At 40.0% G+C, this 17,851-nt stretch overlaps 1 pseudogene; it reads left to right on the top strand.

The window, feature by feature from the left end:
- The first annotated feature begins 843 nt into the window (after positions 1-843).
- LOC129397787 (small ribosomal subunit protein eS4, X isoform-like) lies at positions 844-17,346 on the top strand (annotated as a pseudogene).
- The last annotated feature ends 505 nt before the right edge of the window (positions 17,347-17,851 follow it).

Genomic DNA, 17,851 nt, shown 5'->3' with positions numbered 1-17,851 from the left:
AAAGTTTGTTTAGTCCTATAGCTAATGTTTGTCATAGGCAGCATTTGTTACAAATTGATTTTACTAATTTTTCACTTGAATTTTTTTCTGAAATACAGTCTGTCCTATTGGTGCTAGCCGAGAAACAATTACATGCAAATTTAGTGTAATAGAAAGTCACTGACCAAACAAATTCAGTTTGGTACTCTGTTGACTAAGTGGTCATAAAGTTCCTGTGTGTTTTGCATGATGATGTGAGTACCAAGCCACCCTTCGTTTTTAAGACCCCAATTGTATATGGCTTCACTGCTGAGAGTGGTACGGTGTACACAATTATTTTTCTTATAAGAATTTTGTAAATTATTTTTACTTTAAGAGAATCTCCATTTACCCATTCCTCTGTTTCAGTCATTCTGAATTTCTGACCAAATTTATTTGAGCTGTACTCCATGCACCCCTTTCCACTCTTTTTGAAACAAGTCTCAGGCATCATTTTATTTTATCCATAAATAGGTTATCTTTTTTTTTTTTTTTTTGAGACGGAGTCTTGCTCTGTCGTCCAGGCTGGAGTGCAGTGGCCCCATCTCAGCTCACTGCAAGCTCCGCCTCCCATGTTCACGCCATTCTGCCTCAGCCTCACCAGTAGCTGGGACTACAGGCGCCCGCCACCATACCCGGCTAATTTTTTGTATTTTTGGTAGAGACGGGGTTTCACCATGTTAGCCAGGATGGTCTCAATCTCCTGACCTCACGATCTACCCACGTCAGCCTCCCAAAGTGCTGGGATTACAGGCGTGAGCCACCGTGCCCAGCCCCATAAATAGGTTATCTTTAAATATTCTTCCTTGATATCAAATATCCAGTAAGTGTTTAAATTTTTTATTTTCTCATAAATGTCATTTTTTAGGTCCTTTCTGTAGGCTTTCTCATGTCTTTTTATTCCTTGCAAATTTCTTATATTGAAAACACAAGTATTTTTCCTTGGGTTCTTAAGTAGATTCTAGGGGCTGGGCGCGGTGGCTCATGCCTGTAATCCCAGCATTTTGGGAGGCCAAGGCGGGCGGATCAAGAGATCAGGAGTTCAAGACCAGCCTGGCCAACATGGTGAAACCCTCTCTCTACTAAAAATACAAAAATTAGCTGGGCGTGGTGGCACGCACCTGTAGTCCCAGCTACTTGGGAGGCTGAGGCAGGAGAATCACTTGAACCCAGGAGGCGGAGGTTGCAGTGAGCCGAGATTTCGCCATTGCATTCCAGCCTGGCGACACAGCGAAACTCCGTCTCAAAAAAAAAAAAATAAATAAGTAGTTGATTCTAAATGGAGAGTCTAGTTGTTTTCTGATTTTTAATCAGTTTTCTTACCTGAAGTTATTGTAGGCTTGAGAGATATTGGATCTCTTTCAAATTCATAAGTAGCTTGAGCCTGTATAACTAGAACAGAGTACCACTACAGAGATAATGAAGTACGGAGATAGGTCCACTTTTCAGGCAAATAACCAAGCAGGCAGTTGGAGATAGAGATTTAAAGTAAGGAAATGGAAGTTGAACTAGATGCCAGAGGATGCCCTATAATCAGAGTTCCTTTTGTTGGTCAGTAATTTTGTAATACATACTGCTTGAAATAAGTTGACTGCAGGCTATGATTTTTTTAATGATACAGCTTTCAGGGTGTTACAGTTTTTGTTGAATGGAATTTTGCCCTTTTGTGACTTTTTTCAGTCGTTTAAATCTCAATCACATAGAACTTGAAATGAAAAGTTAGTGTTGCTTTATCAAACCCTTTACATTGACCTTTCTTCTGCTAAGAAATAGCAGAGTAAGCTTTTCTTGATTATAACATGCCTAGAATTGTAATTTAGCCTTAACCTTACTAGATTTAGATCCTGGAGCAAAGAACAGAAAAAGGTTATTATGGTCTAAGTTTGTTATAAAATTTAAACCAATAATGGATCTCCAATTCCATAGTTTTAAAAATATTTATACAGTCATATGAGAGATGACAAATAATCTGAAGTTTTTAATCACTTTGGAATTTACTAACCCCTTTGAGAATATAATGAAAGCCGAGAAATCTCTCTCCTTAGAAAATAGAATAAGTTCATATTCAGAATTGTGCATAAAATTTCAAGGGGTTCATGGACAGCCCCATCCCATTTCCGTCTTTGGCCTATCTTGGGAATCTATGGACTGACTACCGGTTTAAGAAGGTGAAATTAAGGCTCAAAGAGGTGAATTGATATCACCAAGCTGCATACCTACTTATTGCTAGAGTCAAAAGCAAAACTGGGTTCTTATCTCCCATAAGGAAGATTTAATCTTGGGAAGTTCTTATTCAGTCTCCTGTTAAGATCTGAATGTAGGCTACTTAATGACTAAATTTTACTGATTTTTTTTCTATACCTTTTCAAAAGATCCACGTTTTGTGTTCTCAGATTTTGTGATGCCTACCATCCTATTGGGTAGAAAAGGGAAAATGTGATATTTTATTGTGTTTTAATTATTTCTACATCACCTGGCTTGATGTAGAAGACTAAAACTTAGGTTAGTGAAAAAGAGTATTAACTTTGAAGTCAGAAGACATAGTCATAGCCATAGACAAAGCCATGGGTTTCTGAAACAAGTGTGAAATGAAATGTAAACAAAATCACTTAGCTTATTTTGTGGAAGCTTATTTAAAGAAATCTATACTTAGGTTTTGTGTAGACACATTAGAGAGAGTGAATCAGAATGCTGGGTTAAGTGGGGAGATGGGGGATGGAATTCTGAAAGTGGGAGCAGCATAGTGAGTAGAGGAGCTGGCGTGCGTGTAGTACAATGTCAAAAGATGAAGCTATAGAAAGGAGAGAGAAGTATGAAATTTTGATAACTTTAGTAATGTAGTAATATAATTTGATCATTTTAATGTATAGGCAGTTGAAGGGCTCAAGGGATTGATGAACGCTCACTCTGCTACATAGGGGAAAGACAAGGATGTCAAGAAGAGGACACTAATGCAATAGTCTCAGAAATAGAGACTGAACTAGGAGGATGATGGCAGTAGGGATGAAGATTGGAGTGATCTGCAAATGTATTTAGGAAATAAAAACATCAGGACAAGGATAGCTATCAGATTTCTTTGGCTTAAGTCACCAGGTTCAATTTTAAATATGTTGATAGTGCCTGTGGGACATTCAGGTGATGGTGATGTTCAGAGGTGGGAATATACACAAGCATGACACTTGGGTAGCCAGGGTGGGGACCCTATTGGAGTCAACAGCATTTAAGCTGTAGAGTAGGAGCAGCACAGAGCAAGGGGAGGATCTTGGAGGCTACCAACGGCTAAGCTATAACTATATAGAGTACTGAAATTCTGAGAAGGGAAGCTGGGGAGGGAAGCAAATAATAAAGCATTTAAAATGTCACGTTTAGGAATTTGGAAGAGCTTTAAATGGGGTAAGATAATACTAAGGGCTGTAGTTCAGAAAGATCAGTAATTGGCTACAATGTAGAGAAATTGTGGTGATGCCAAACTGCATGATTGTATTGTTTTTCTCCAGTAGTACTCAGCTCCCAACAAAGAATTGAGTATGGCATCAAGCCAGGATGCAGGGATAGCTCTAGTTGAAGAGCTAGATTCAGAGAAAATGGAAGAATCCAAGCTCAGAAGTCTCCATGAAGTGGGAGAGCAAGTATGAGTGTGAGCAGCAGATGTGGAATAATTGGATGATATGGTCAGAGAAAGGGATGTAAGAGATTCCTGAGAGCAGTTCTGGGTGCAAGGTATAGAGTGTGGCCTTGGGAATTAATTAGTAAAGTGAAGAGTTGCATTGTGGAGATCAAGGAATCACATGGTACATTCTATACTCCTTTCCTGAGCTAAAACAATGGCTTATTCTTTCTTTGGTATTGACACTGGTTTATTATCTTTAGTTTTTGCAGATTCCATCATTTGACAAGTATTTGCTGAGTGCCTACTATGAGCTGTGCTGCACCCATTGGCAGTAAGTTTGCATTCCAGTAGTGGAGACAGGAAATGACCACAAAGTACACAATTTAATAACAACTGAGATGTGTGCTTGAAAGGAAAAGTAATAGAAGCCAGGAGAGTATGTAGCACTGACATAGTCTGGTTGGTTGAGGGAGATCAGAAAGGCTTCCTTCTCCAAGTGAAACATTCTCAGATAAAGCAGGACATGCAACGGACATAACAGATACCAAATAATGTCTGAACTATTGAGAAATAGGAAATGATTTTTGTTTTAAATTGCAGGCTGGGTGCAGTGGCTCATGCCTATAATCCCAACACTTTGGGAGGCTACGGCGGGCAGATCACTTGAGCTCAGGAGTTCAAGACCAGCCTGAGCAACATAGCAAATCTCTTTCTCTACAAAAAAATACAAAAATTAGCTGGGCATGGTGATATGCACCTGTGGTCCCATCTACTCAAGAAGCTGAGGTAGGAAGATCACTGGAGCCAGAGAGGTTGAGTCTGCAGCGAGCTGTGATGTGCCACTGCACTCCAGCCTGTCTCAAAAAAAAAAAAAAAAAAAAAATTGCTCCCACATTTTATTCCTTAGGGACATGGTGGTTGAGCTTTAAAGTATGAAGGGGAAAAAGTTGAAGGGAGGGGGAAGCAAGGAGAGTGTCCCAAACAGATGACCAAGCACTTACAAAGGCCCTGGATAAAGTAGCATGTGGCCCTCAGAAGCTTCACAGTTCCTACGAATGGCGGAGAACAAATGAGAGAATGATGAAGGCAATGAAATAGGGGCTGATTCATGCTTCTGTAGGCCGTGTTAAGGATGTCCTATGAACAACAGAGCACCATTAAAGAGATTAAGATACCTGGGGCTGGAATAGGGATTTGTATTTGTAGAATTCAATTTGTGTTTCTAAAAGATCACTGACTATGACCTATAGAATGATTGGAGCAGGGTCATAGTGTTCCATGTGAGAGATGACGATAACTTGGGCTGGGGGGTGGTAGTAGTGGAGGGAGGGTAGTGGCCTCATTTGTTTGGAAAGTTAAGTCAGTCACGTATCTTTGGTTATTATAATTTAAATTGTAATAAGGAGATAACAAGTATGAACTTCCTTAGTAAAATCAGATGAGTGAAGCCAGCCTTCCTGGGTTGCATCCACATAGGAGAAAACATGACTTACTCCTCGTTCTTCTGGAGAATGGCCCATGAGGGAACAACCATGATTTTAAGTGAAGAATCTAAATATATTACATTATCCAGAAAGGAGAAAAGTAGTCTAGGTGGATTCCTGCATAACTGTAAAAAGTCAACTGAATCTTTAACATTTTACCATTTATACAATTCAAAGTAATTTCAAGACAATTAATGAAGGTTTTAACTCAATAAAGTTTGTTACTTAATAGTTTGATTTTGCTAATTAAAGAAAGAATACCTTATCCCACCTCTCTCCATCTAGTCCTTTGTAGAGGCAACCACTTTAAATTCTTAGCTCTTTCTTTGGGTCATTTATATTTCTAAAGAATATACTGTTACAATTTGTTAACACTAGACCTTACATATTGAATTATATTATGTCTGTTGACTTTTTTATGATAGGTAAGGACTTGGCTTTCATGTCCTTCCCCTCTCCTCCCAATATGGATATATTTAATGAGCATTTATATAATATAAAACTATGTAAATATTGTTTAATCAGAGCCAATACTTAGTGTACTATAAATACATGTTCCTGTATATGATGTTTTCTTGTGTACTTTAATTCCTTTGGAATGTTCTTTTATATCATTCGCTCTTTGGAGTCTTCCCCCACCCTCTTCCTCTATCCCAGCCCCTCCTCCCCATTAGTTTTGTATCAAAGTGGATTCGTTTTCCAGGGCTGCTGCAAAGTTGTTCCAGACTTTTCCTTCCCCATTTCTGGCTGGATCCAGAGTCCATCTCTGGCATCCATACTTTTCTCCTTTTAGCTTAAAATTCTCGGTTTGCTTGAGCATATCCTGCCATAACTTCCTAAGAATAGGTGCATGGGGACAAAGTTTTCGAATTATTGGATGTCTGAAAACGTCTTTAGTCTCATGATTGATAGCCGGGTCTAGAATTCTAAGTTGAAAAGTTTCCCTTTGAAAGCTTCTCATAGTCTCCTAGCCTGTGCTGTTGCTGTTAAGTGGACTGATACAATTATGATTTTTGTTCTTTTGTATACGATCTGTGTTTCCCCTCTAGAAGACTTTAGGATATTTTTTGTATTTCTGGTATTCTAAAATTTCATAGCGATGTCCCTTAATGTGAATCTTTTTTAAAAAACTCATTTTGCAGCTGGGCACCATGGCTCACACTTGTTATCCTAGCCCTTTGTGAGGCTGAGGTGGGAGGATTGCTTGAGGCCAAGAGTTCAAAACCAGCCTGGACAACAAAGCAAGATCCCATCTCTATTGTTTTAATAAAAATTAATAAAATTCATTTTGCAGGGTGTGTTGTAGGCTTATTTAATCTGTGTCCTTAGCTCTGGAGAATTTTCTTTACTAATTTTCTCCCCTTTAGTTTATTTGTCCTCTTAAATCTGTAGATACTGTTCCTTTTAGACTAATTTTCTCAGCTATGTTTTTTGCTCTTCCCCCCCCCCCCCCTTTCTTTCCTTTTTGGCTTTGTCTTCTTTGAGAGTTTTCCAACATTATATCTTTTAACTCTAATATTAAATAATTCATTACAACTATATTTTAAATTTTGAAGGTTTTTTCTTGTTCTCTGATTGCTCCCTTCATATAGCAACTTTTATTTTATGAATAAATATACCGCCTTCTCATATCATCTATTTGTTAGATTAGAAAGTAGAATTTTCAGCTGGGTGTGGTGGCTCACGCCCGTAATCCCAGCACTTTGGGAGGCCAAGGTGGGTGGATCATGAGGTTAGGAGATCGAGACCATCCTGGCCAACATGGTGAAACCCCGTCTCTACTAAAATACAAAAAATTAGCCAGGTGCGGTGGTGCACGCCTGTAGTCCCAGCTACTCAGGAGGCTAAGGCAGGGGAATTGCTTGAACCTGGGATGCAGAGGTTGCAGTGGGCTGAGATTGCACCACTACACTCCAGCCTGGTGACAGAGCAAGACTCCATCTCAAAAAAGAAAGAAAGAAAGAAAATAGAATTCTCACTTGCCATCTGGGGGCCTGAGCTCAAGTCACAGCCAACATAGCATGTGTTCAGGATTAAGTAGGCTGAGAAATCACATGCCGTATTCCTTAGAGATCTGATTCAAATTATAAACTGCAGCCAGATAGATGGAGGTAACATTAACAGCTTTATTGTCAGTAGAGCCAGAATACAGAACACATTGTAACCTGGACCTGCAATCACAATCAAGCTTGCTGCCTTCTTCCCGGAATCTAGACCTTGCAATGCATCTGCTGGGTCGAGTATTTGGCAAGGCAGATACTTACTTATCTACTTAGGCAGCCTACCAAAAGAAAAATTGCTTACCCCTCACTTGTCAAGCCTCAAGTGTTGGGAAAGAATAGTGTCACATGCAATTGGTTTTTAATACAGGTATTGCACTCACTTAAGAAATGGAAACAGGCTGGGCACGGTGGCTCACACCTGCAATCCCAGCACTTTGGGAGGCTGAGATGGGAGGATTGCTTGAGCCAAGGAGTTAGAGACCAGCTGAGGCAACATAGTGAAACCCCTATCAATCACTACAAAAAAAAACAAAAACAAAAACAAAAATTAGCCAGGCATGGTGGTGTTTACCTGTGGTCCCAGCTACTCAGGAGGCCAAGGCAGGAGGATCACTTGAACAAGAGGTAGAGGCTGCAGTGGGCAATGATCACACCACTGCACTCTAGCCTAGGCGACAGAGCAAGACCCTGTCTCAAAAAAAAAAAAAAGGAAAAGAGAAAATTTGGGCTGGGGGGAGCAACTGATGTCAAACTTTTTTTTTCTTTTGTTTCTGTTTTTTTGAGACAAGGTCTCACTCTGTTACCCAGGTGCAATCTCTGCTCACCGCAACCTTCGCCTCCCAGATTCAAGTGATTCTCATGCCTTAGCCTCCCGAATAGCTGGGATTACAGGCACATGCCACTACGCCTGGCTAATTTTTGTATTTTTGGTAGAGACAAGGTTTCACCATGTTGGCCAGGCTGGTCTCAAACTCCTGACCTCAAGTGATCCACTCACCTCAATCTCCCAAAGTGCTGGAATTACAGGCATGAGCCACCACACCTGGCGATGTTGAACTCTTGCCACTCACCAATCAGAAACAAACATAAATTCTCTTTTTTCCAAAGAAATAATAACCTTATAGAAATGTGAGAATAGAGTTCCCTTTGTCATTGAGCATACCAATTAGTTTTAAAAAACATTTCTTATTTTTTCTTGAGTTATTTTCTCTATTAATTATTTTGCCTATTTAATTTGGATTTTCCCTTTCATAATGATTTTCTCCATGCATCTAGGATGCCTAATGGTCTATTTAGTTTTAGGGAAAGATGATACTAAAACATTTATTGAAGAAGCTCTGAGAGTGTAGGTGAAGCTCCTCTGGTAGGCTCTACTCTGGGCAGTGGCCAGCAAACTTTTTTCTGTAAAGGGCCAGAAAATATTTTAGGCTTTCCAGGCCATAAGGTCTATGTTGCAACTTTGCAATTCTACCATAGATAATATGTAAATGAATAGACAGGATGCATTTCAATAAAACCTTATTTGTAAGAAGAGGGATTGAGCCACTTTGCAGACCTCTGCTCTAAGGCGAATCAGATGAGAAGTTGGACCCTTGCTTGGGGTATAGGTGCTAGGAATTCTTTGCAGAAGTTTGCAGAGATGAAGAGTTGCAGCTAGTCTACATATGGACTAATAAACCATGGTTGTCTCATGGTTTATTAGTGCATATGTAGAACAGCTGCATGCCGCTGTTCAAAAAGCTGGTATGCCCCTTTTTGTGCTTATCAGCTCTGAGTCTCAAGTTCACTTTTCATCACTATCCTCTTTTGCATAAATTATATCATGGCTTTCTCCACCCTGTTACGTCTGTTGCTGCTGCTTTTGTCTTCTGTCTTCTGAAAATTTGTTGAAATCTTTCATCTAGAATTGTCTCTTTTCCAATTCTCTTTGTTTGCATTGATTTATATATTTTTAAAATTTATTATCCTTTCACTTGGGTCTTAAGAGACAGAATAAAAAATATTTATGAATACACTATATCAAGAAACTTTGTGTGTGTGTGTCTTTTTTTTTTTTTTTTTTTGGAGACAGGGTCTCGCTCTGTTACCCAGGCTGGGGTGAAGTGGCATGATCATGGCTCACTGCAACCTTGACCTCTCAGGCTCAAGTGATCCTCCCACCTCAGCCTCCCAAGTAGCTGGGACTACAGGCACACACCAACACACCTGGCTAATTTTTAAATTTTTTTTGTAGAGACAGGGTCTCACTATATTGCCTAAACTGATCTTGATCTCCTGGACTCAAGCGATCCTCCCACCTTGGCCTCCCAAAGTGCTGGGATTACAGGTGTAAACCGCCGTGCCCAGCAATTTTTAATTTTTTGTAGAGATGGGATCTCCCTTTGTTTGTTGCCCAAGCTGGTCTCAAACTCCTGGGCTCAAGCGATCCTCCTGCGTCAGCCTCCCAAAGTGAGATTACAGGTAGAAACCATTAAAAAACAATTTTTTATCTTCAGCTTTTAAGGGGTACATATGCAGGATGTGCAGGTTTGTTACATAGGTAAATGTGTGGTGTGGTGGTTTGCTGTACAGATCATCCCATCACCTAGATGTTAAGCCCAGCATCCATTAGCTATTCTTCCTGATTCTCTCCCTCCCCTCCTCAACAGGCCCCAGTGGCGTGTTGTTCCCCCTATGTGTCCATGTGTTCTCACCATTCAGCTCCCACTTATAAGTGAGAATATGCACTGTTTGGTTTTCCGTTCCTGCCTTAGTTTGCTAAGGATAACGGCCTCCAGCTCCATGCATATCCATGCAAATGACAAGATCTTGTTCTTTTTTATGGCTGCATAGTATTTCATGGTGTGTATATATATATATGTGTGTACAGTATTTTATTTGTCCAGTCTATCATTGATGGACATTTGGATGGATTCCACGTATTTGCTATTGTGAATAGTGCTGCAGTGAACATACGCATCCATGTATCTTTATAATAGAATGATTTATATTCCTTTGGATATATACCCAGCAATGGTATCGCTGGGTCAAATGGTATTTCTGCTTTTAGATCTTTGGGGAATTGCCACACTGTCTTCCACAATGATTAAACTAATTTACACTCCCAGCAACAGTGTAAAGGTGTTCCTTTTCCTCCACAACCTCGCCACCATCTGTTATTTTTTTTTGACATTTTAATAATTGCCATTCTGACTGGTGTGAGATGGTATTTCATTGTGGTTTTGATTAGGATTTCTCTAATGATCAGTGATGTTGAGCTTCTTTTCATAGGTTTGTTGGCCATATGCATGTCTTCTTTTGAGAAGTGTCTGTTCATGTCCTTTGCCCACTTTTTAATGGGGTTTTTTCTTGTAAATTTGTTTAAGTTATTTGTAGACTCTGGATATTAGACTTTTGTCAGATGGACAGATTGCAAAAATGTTCTCCCATTCTGTAAGTTGTCTATTTGCTCTGGTGATAGTTTCTTTTGCTGTGCAGAAGCTCTTTAGTTCAATTAGATCCCAGTCGTCAATTTTTGCTTGTGTTGCAAGTGATTTTGGTATTTTCATTATAAAATCTTTGCCTGTGCCTATGTCCCAGATAGTATTGCCTAGATTTTCTTCTAGGGATTTTATAGTTTTGGGTTTTACATTTAAGTCTTTAATCCATCTGGAACTAATTTTTGTATGAAGGTGTAAGGAAAGGGTTCAGTTTCAATTTTCTGCATACAGCTAGCCAGTTCTCCCAGCACCATTGATTAAATAGGGAGTCCTCTCCCCATTGCTTGTTTTTGTCAGGTTTGTTGAAGATCAGATGGTTGTAGGTGTGCTAAATTCTTAATACTGGGGTAATATTAATTAGTTTATTTTTACTTTCACTAGCTTTGAACATATTTAAAATGTTTGTTTTTAAATTAGTATCATTTTTTTAAATCCTATGTAAAAAGTTTCCCTTCAGGTAGGCAACTCCTACCACAGAAGTTGATTGCAGGCCCACATATATAGGCACAAGCTGGGTCATTCCCAATTTCCAAACCAATCTTACCTAAAAGTCTTTTTTCCTCTAAGGTGTTCCCTAGATTGAATATTTTCATGAAAACAGAAACATTAGCTTTCATCAGGGTCTCTACGTCACAAGGCCAAGTTCAGATGCTGAACACACATGAATGGTCAGTGTGTGAACAGTGTCTGAATGCAGTAGAGCTCTGGTGGGTGCCACTAGGACTTCTGCCCAATTAAGTGTTTTCCTCTTCTCAATAAGGTCCAAAGTTTTCCTACAGAAAAGCAAAGCAAGACATAAAGCATAGTATACGGTGATTATTTGAATTGTTGAGAAATGGAAAATGGTATAAGCTATAATGGCTTATCATTAGTTTATCAAATATTTACTAAATATATATTTATACTTTATAAACATTGCATCTAAAAAGCACTCACTGGATGTTTCCTCTGTATTCAGATACTTTGAGCAAAGCTAGCAGATCTTCGTGTCTTGAAGATGAGCGGATATTCAAGCTAGAGGCTAGGTACCTCCTAGGATTGTCAGCTTTCTGCTGATATAACAGAGTAACTACTACCTGACTAGCTTACCTGCCTTAACCGTAAAATTGGACAAAATATATGTAAGGCAATTTCTTTTAGACATTAGACAAAATGCAGCACAAGACAGTCACCCCCAATAGAGGGAAAGTTCCTGATGTAAGTCACATGAATGCCTGGCTGTCTGCCTAAGGACATTACCCTGACTCTAGCACAGTGAGTGGCATCCAGGCAGACCACAGTGCTCCCACTGAGCTGAGCAGGGAGAGATCAGAGTTCTGGGCAGTCACAATGGCTGGAATCTACAAGATCAAGAGGGAAAAAGCTGTACAGAGGCTAGCTCATAATTTGGGGTTTTTTTTTCCAACACTTTTTCATAATAACTCAAAGCATGGTAGATGCAGATACACTGAAATTGGGTCTTAAAAGAGACACATTTTTTTCTTGTCAGGCTTGACATTATCTTGCAAAAGCCCATGTGAGAGAGTTCCCTGTGAGGTCTTTGCCAAGGGCTTATGTACAGTGCAACACTAGATGCAATTTGCCAGAAAGCAGTAGCTACTAAGTTGAAAGAGAACAGAGATACTAGAAGCTAAGAAGTGCTGAAGGATGCTGGAGTCCCAGCCCAGCTAGAGTGGAGCACCAACACCTGATACTCCAGACATCCAGCTTAGACACCAGAAAGGCCCCCTGAGAATGAAGAATTGTGCCCTAGAGTAAGGCCCACAAAGCATAAAACTAAACCCATACGATGCACAGGGGGAAATTATGGAGGTTATGTTCTACTAAATTAGACTCAGAATAAACCTGGCACGCACTTACCACATATTCAAGATGATTATCTTTGAACTGCCTACATGAATAAAAACTATCAACTTTTCAGAACAAGCCAACAGAATTCACAATCTGTTACAATTCACCCACTATATAAAGAATACAGTAAAAAATTACAAGCTGGGTGTGATGGCTCATGCCTGTAATCCCAGCTACTCCTGAGGATCACTTGAGGCTAAGAGTTCAAGACAAGCCTGGAAAACAGAGCTAGATCCTGTCTCATAAGTAAATAAATAAATAAATAACCACTAGACATGCAAAGAAAGGAAACTATGACCCAGAGTCCAGAGAAAAAAGTCAACAAAAACTAACCTTGAGATGCCCCAAAGACTTTAAAGCAGCTATTTTAAATATGTACAAAGAAACAAAAGTGTTTACAGAATTAAAGGAAAATGTATGGTTCTGTTTGTTTTGAGACAGAGTCTCTCTCTCTCTCTGTCACCCAGGCTGGAGTGCAGTGGTGCGATCTCGGCTCACTGCAACCTCCACCTCCCGAGTTCAAGTGATTCTCCTTGTTCAGCCTCCGGAGTAGCTGGGACTACAGGCACGTACCATCACACCTGGCTAATTTTTGTATTTTTAGTAGAGATGGGGTTTCACCATGTTGGCCAGGCTGGTCTCGAACTCCTGACCTCAAGTGATCCACCCACCTCAGCCTCCCAAAGCGCTGGGATTACAGGTGTGAGCCACTGTGTCCGGCCTGAAAATGCGGTTTTAAGGAGAATGGAAAGACAATAGGGCAGAAAAAAAAGTTCTTTAAGAAATGGTGCCTGAAATTTTCCTGTATTTCATGAAAAACATCAACCTACAAATCCAAGAAGCTTAGGGAACTTCCACAAGAATACATCAAAAGGAACTCAAACCTACACACATCATAGTCAAACTGCTGAAAATCAAAGATAGAAAATACTCAAAATACTCAGAAGAAAGTGACATTGGCCGGGCACAGTGGCGCACGCCTGTAATCCCAGCACTTTGGGAGGCCGAGGCGGGTGGATCACCTGAGGTCTGGAGTTTGCGACCAGCCTAACATGGTGAATTCCTGTCTCTACTAAATACAAAAAAATGAGCAGGGCGTGGTGAATCACTTGTACCTGGGAGGCGGAGGTTGCAGTGAGCCAAGATCGCGCCATTGCACTCCAGCCTGGGCAACAAGAGTGAAACTCCGTATCAAAAAAAAAAAAAAGTGACATGCAATGTATTAAATGTAGAGAAATAACAGAGGTAATGGCTGACTTTCCAGTTAGAAACAATGGGAGCAAGAAGACAATGTAACAGCATTTTTCAAATACTGAAATAAAAACCTCAAATTTTACATCAAGCAAAAATACCATTCAAAAATGGATGACTACACATTCAATGCAATCTGTCAAAATTCCAATGACATTTTTCAAATAGAAAAAAATCAAAAATTTCATATGGAGTCACAAAAGACCACAAATAGCCAAGGCAAATCTAAGCAAAACAACAAAGCTGGAGGCATCACACTACCCGATCCCAAGATCCATTATAAAGCCAGAGTAATTCAAAACAATGTGATAGTGACATAAAAACATACACAAAGACCAATGGAACAAAACAGAACCCAGATGTAAACCCAAGTATATAACAGTCAACTAATTTTCAACCAAGAAGACACCACTAGGAAAGGATAATCTCCTTAATAAAAAATGAAAACTTCCCAAGGACCTCTTTTCCTCTCTATCTGCCTAAAATAATTTCTTAATAACTTTTACAACATAACTATATGTTACCTATAAGAAACTTATTTCACCTATAATGACACACAGACTGAAAGTGAAGGGATGGAAAGAGAAATTCCATGTACATGGAAACCAAAAAAAAAGAAAAAAGCAGGAGTAGCTATACTTAGATGAAATAGACATTAAGTCAAAAACTTTAAAAAGAAACAAAGGGTGGAGTTGTGGAATTGTGGCAGATGGGAGGTAGCACTAGACTGCAGCTCCGATCAGATGGACAGAGCAGCATGTGGAGGCTTGGATTATTAATTTTTGCTCCAGAACAACTGCAGAACTAAATCAGGAAACCCAAGGGGACCCACAGACTCTCTGAAGGAAGCGGATTACTCCTGCAGGACCCAGGAGACACCCCAAATACTGTGCTGGTATCCCTGGCTGAGAGACCCACAGACAGTTCACATCACAGGACTCTGTGCAGACAACCCCCAGTACCGGCCTGGAGCCTGGCAGACTTGCTGGGTGGCTAGATCCAGAAGAAAGATAACAATCACTTCAGCTCGGCTCTCAGGAAGCCACATCCATAGGAAAAGGGGGAGAGTACTACATCAAGAGAACACCCTGCAGGACAAAAGAATCTGAACAACAGCCTTCAGCCCTAGACCTTCCCTCTGACAGAGCCTACCCAAATGAGAAGGAATCAGAAAACCAACTCTGGTACTATGACATAACAAGGTTCATTAACACCCCCAGAAAATCACACTAGCTCACCAGCAATGGGCACAAACCAAGAAGGAATCCCTGATTTACCTGAAAAAGAATTAAGAAGTTTAGTTTTTGAGCCAATCAGGGAGGCACCTGAGAAAGGCAAAGCCCAATGTAAGGAAACCAAAAAAATGATACAAGAAGTGAAGGGAGAAATATTCAGTGACATAGATAGCATAAATAAAAAATAATCAAAACTGCAGGGAAACAATGGAAACACAGAAATGCAAAATGCTCTGGAAAGTCTCAACAATAAAATCGAATAAGTAGAAGAAATTAATTCAGAGCTCGAAGGCAATGTCTTCAAATTAACCCAATCCAACAAAGACAAAGAAAAAATAAGAAATGTGAACAAAGCCTCCAAGAAGTCTACAGTTAAGAATAATCAGCATTCCTGAGGAAGAAAATAAATCTAAAAGTTTGGAAAACATATTTGGGGGAATAATCGAGGAAAATTTCCCTGGCCTTTCTAGAGACCTAGATATTCAAACACAAGAAGCACAAAGAACACCTGGGAAATTCATCGCAAAAAGATCATCACCTAGGCACACTGCCATCAGGTTATCTAAATTTAAGATGAAGGAAAGAATCTTAAGAGCTGTGAGACAAAAGCACCAGGTAACCTATAAAGGAAAACCTATCAGATTAACAGCAGATTTCTCAGCAGAAATCCTGCAAGCTAGAAAGGATTGGGGCCTATTTTCAGCCTCCTCAAACAAAACAATTAGCAGCCAAGAATTCTGTATTCAGTGAAACTGAGCTTCATATATGAAGGAAAGATAGTCTTTTCCATACAAACAAATGCTGAGAGAATTCACCACTACCAAGCCACCATTACAAGAACAGCTAAAAGGAGCTGTAAATCTTGAAACAAATCCAGGAAACCCATCAAAACAGAACCTCTTTAAAGCATAAATCTCACAGGACCTATAAAACAAAATACAACTTAAAAAACAAAAACAAAAAACCAAGGCATACAAGCAACAAATAACACAATGAATGGAATGGTATCTCACATCGCAATACTAACAGTGAATGTAAATGGCCTAAATGCTCCACTTAAAAGATACAGAATGGGCCAGGTGTGGTGGCTCACACCTGTAATCCCAGCACTTTGGGAGGCCGAGTCGGGCAGATCACGAGGTCAGGAGTTTGTGAGACCAGCCTGACCAACATAATGAAACCCCGTCTCTACTAAAAATACAAAAATTAGCCAGGCGTGGTGGCAAGCGCCTGTAATCCCAGCTACTCAGGAGGCTGAACAGGAGAATTGCTTGAACCCAGGAGGCAGAGGTTGCAGTGAGCTGAGATCATGCCATTGCACTCCAGCCTGGGCAACAGAGCGAGACTCCGTCTTTAAAAAAAAAAAAGATACAAAATGGCAGAATGGATAAGAATTCACAAACCAATCACCTGCTGCCTTCAAGAGACTCACCTAACACATAAGGACTCATATAAACTTAAGGTAAAGGGGTGGAAAAAGACATTTCATGCAAATGGACACCAAAAGTGAGAAGGAGTAGCTATTTTTATATCAGACAAAACCAACTTTAAAGCAACAGCAGTTTAGAATTCTTACACACACCGGAAGAGAGGTCCTCTTTCCTTGCCTAATGCAGCCATGGCTGGTGGTCCCAAGAAGCATCTGAAGTAGGTAGCAACTCCAAAGCATTGGATGCTGGATAAATTGACCAGTGTGTTTGCTCCTTGTCCATCCACCAGTCCTCACAAGTTGAGAGAGTGTCTCCCCCTCATCATTTTCCTAAGGAACAGACTTAAGTATGCCCTGACAGGAGATAAAGTAAAGATTTGCATGCAGGGGTTCATTAAGGTTGATGGCAAGGTACGAACTGATATAACCTACCCTGCTGGATTCATGGATGTCATCAGCATTGACAAGACGGGAGATAATTTCCATCTGATCTATGACACCAAGGGTCGCTTTGCTGTACATCGTATTACACCCGAGGAGGCTAAGTACAAATTGGGCAAAGTGAGAAAAATCTTTGTGGGCACAAAAGGAATCCCTCATCTGGTGACTCATGATGCTCACAGCATCCGCTACCTTGATCCCCTCATCAAGGTAAATGATACCATTCAGACTGATTTGGAGACTGGTAAGATTACTGTTTTCATCAAGTTCAACACTGGTACACTGGTAACCTGTGTATGGTGACTGGAGGTGCTAACCTGGGAATAACTGGTGTGATCACCAACAGAGAGAGGCACCCTGGATCTTTTGACGTGGTTCACATGAAAGATGTCAATGGCAACAGCTTCGCTACTCAACTTTCCAACATTTTTGTTATTGGCAAGGGCAACAAACCATGGATTTCTCTTCCCCAAGGAAAGGGTATCTGCCTCACTATTGCTGAAGAGAGAGACAAAAGACTGGGGGCCAAACAGAGCAGTGGGTGAAATGGTCCCTGGGTGACGTCTTAAATCTTTGTACATAATTAAAAATAATGTGGCAGGAATTAATAGGAAAAAAAAAGCAACAGCAGTTTAAAAGGACAAAGAGGGACATTATATAATGATAAAAGGACTTGTCCAACAGGAAAATATCACAATCCTAAACATATATGCACCTACACTGGAGCTCCCAAATTTATAAAATAATTACTAATAGATCTAAGAAATGAGATAGACAGCAACACAATAATAGTGGGGGACTTCAATACTCCACTGACAGCACTAGACAGGTCATCAAGACAGTTAACAAAGAAACAATGGATTTAAACTATACCCTGGAACAAATGGACTTAGAGATACATACAGAACATTCCATCCAACAACCACAGAATAAACATTCTATTCAACAGTGCATGGAACTTTCTCCAAGATAGACCATATGATTGATAGGCCACAAAACGAGCCTCAATAAATTTAAGAAAATTGAAATTATATGAAGCACTCTCTCAGA

This window comes from Pan paniscus, chromosome 4 (assembly GCF_029289425.2).
Source record: "Pan paniscus chromosome 4, NHGRI_mPanPan1-v2.0_pri, whole genome shotgun sequence".
In the NCBI taxonomy this organism is placed as follows: domain Eukaryota; kingdom Metazoa; phylum Chordata; class Mammalia; order Primates; family Hominidae; genus Pan; species Pan paniscus.
This window is presented reverse-complemented; position numbering and strand designations above follow the sequence as displayed.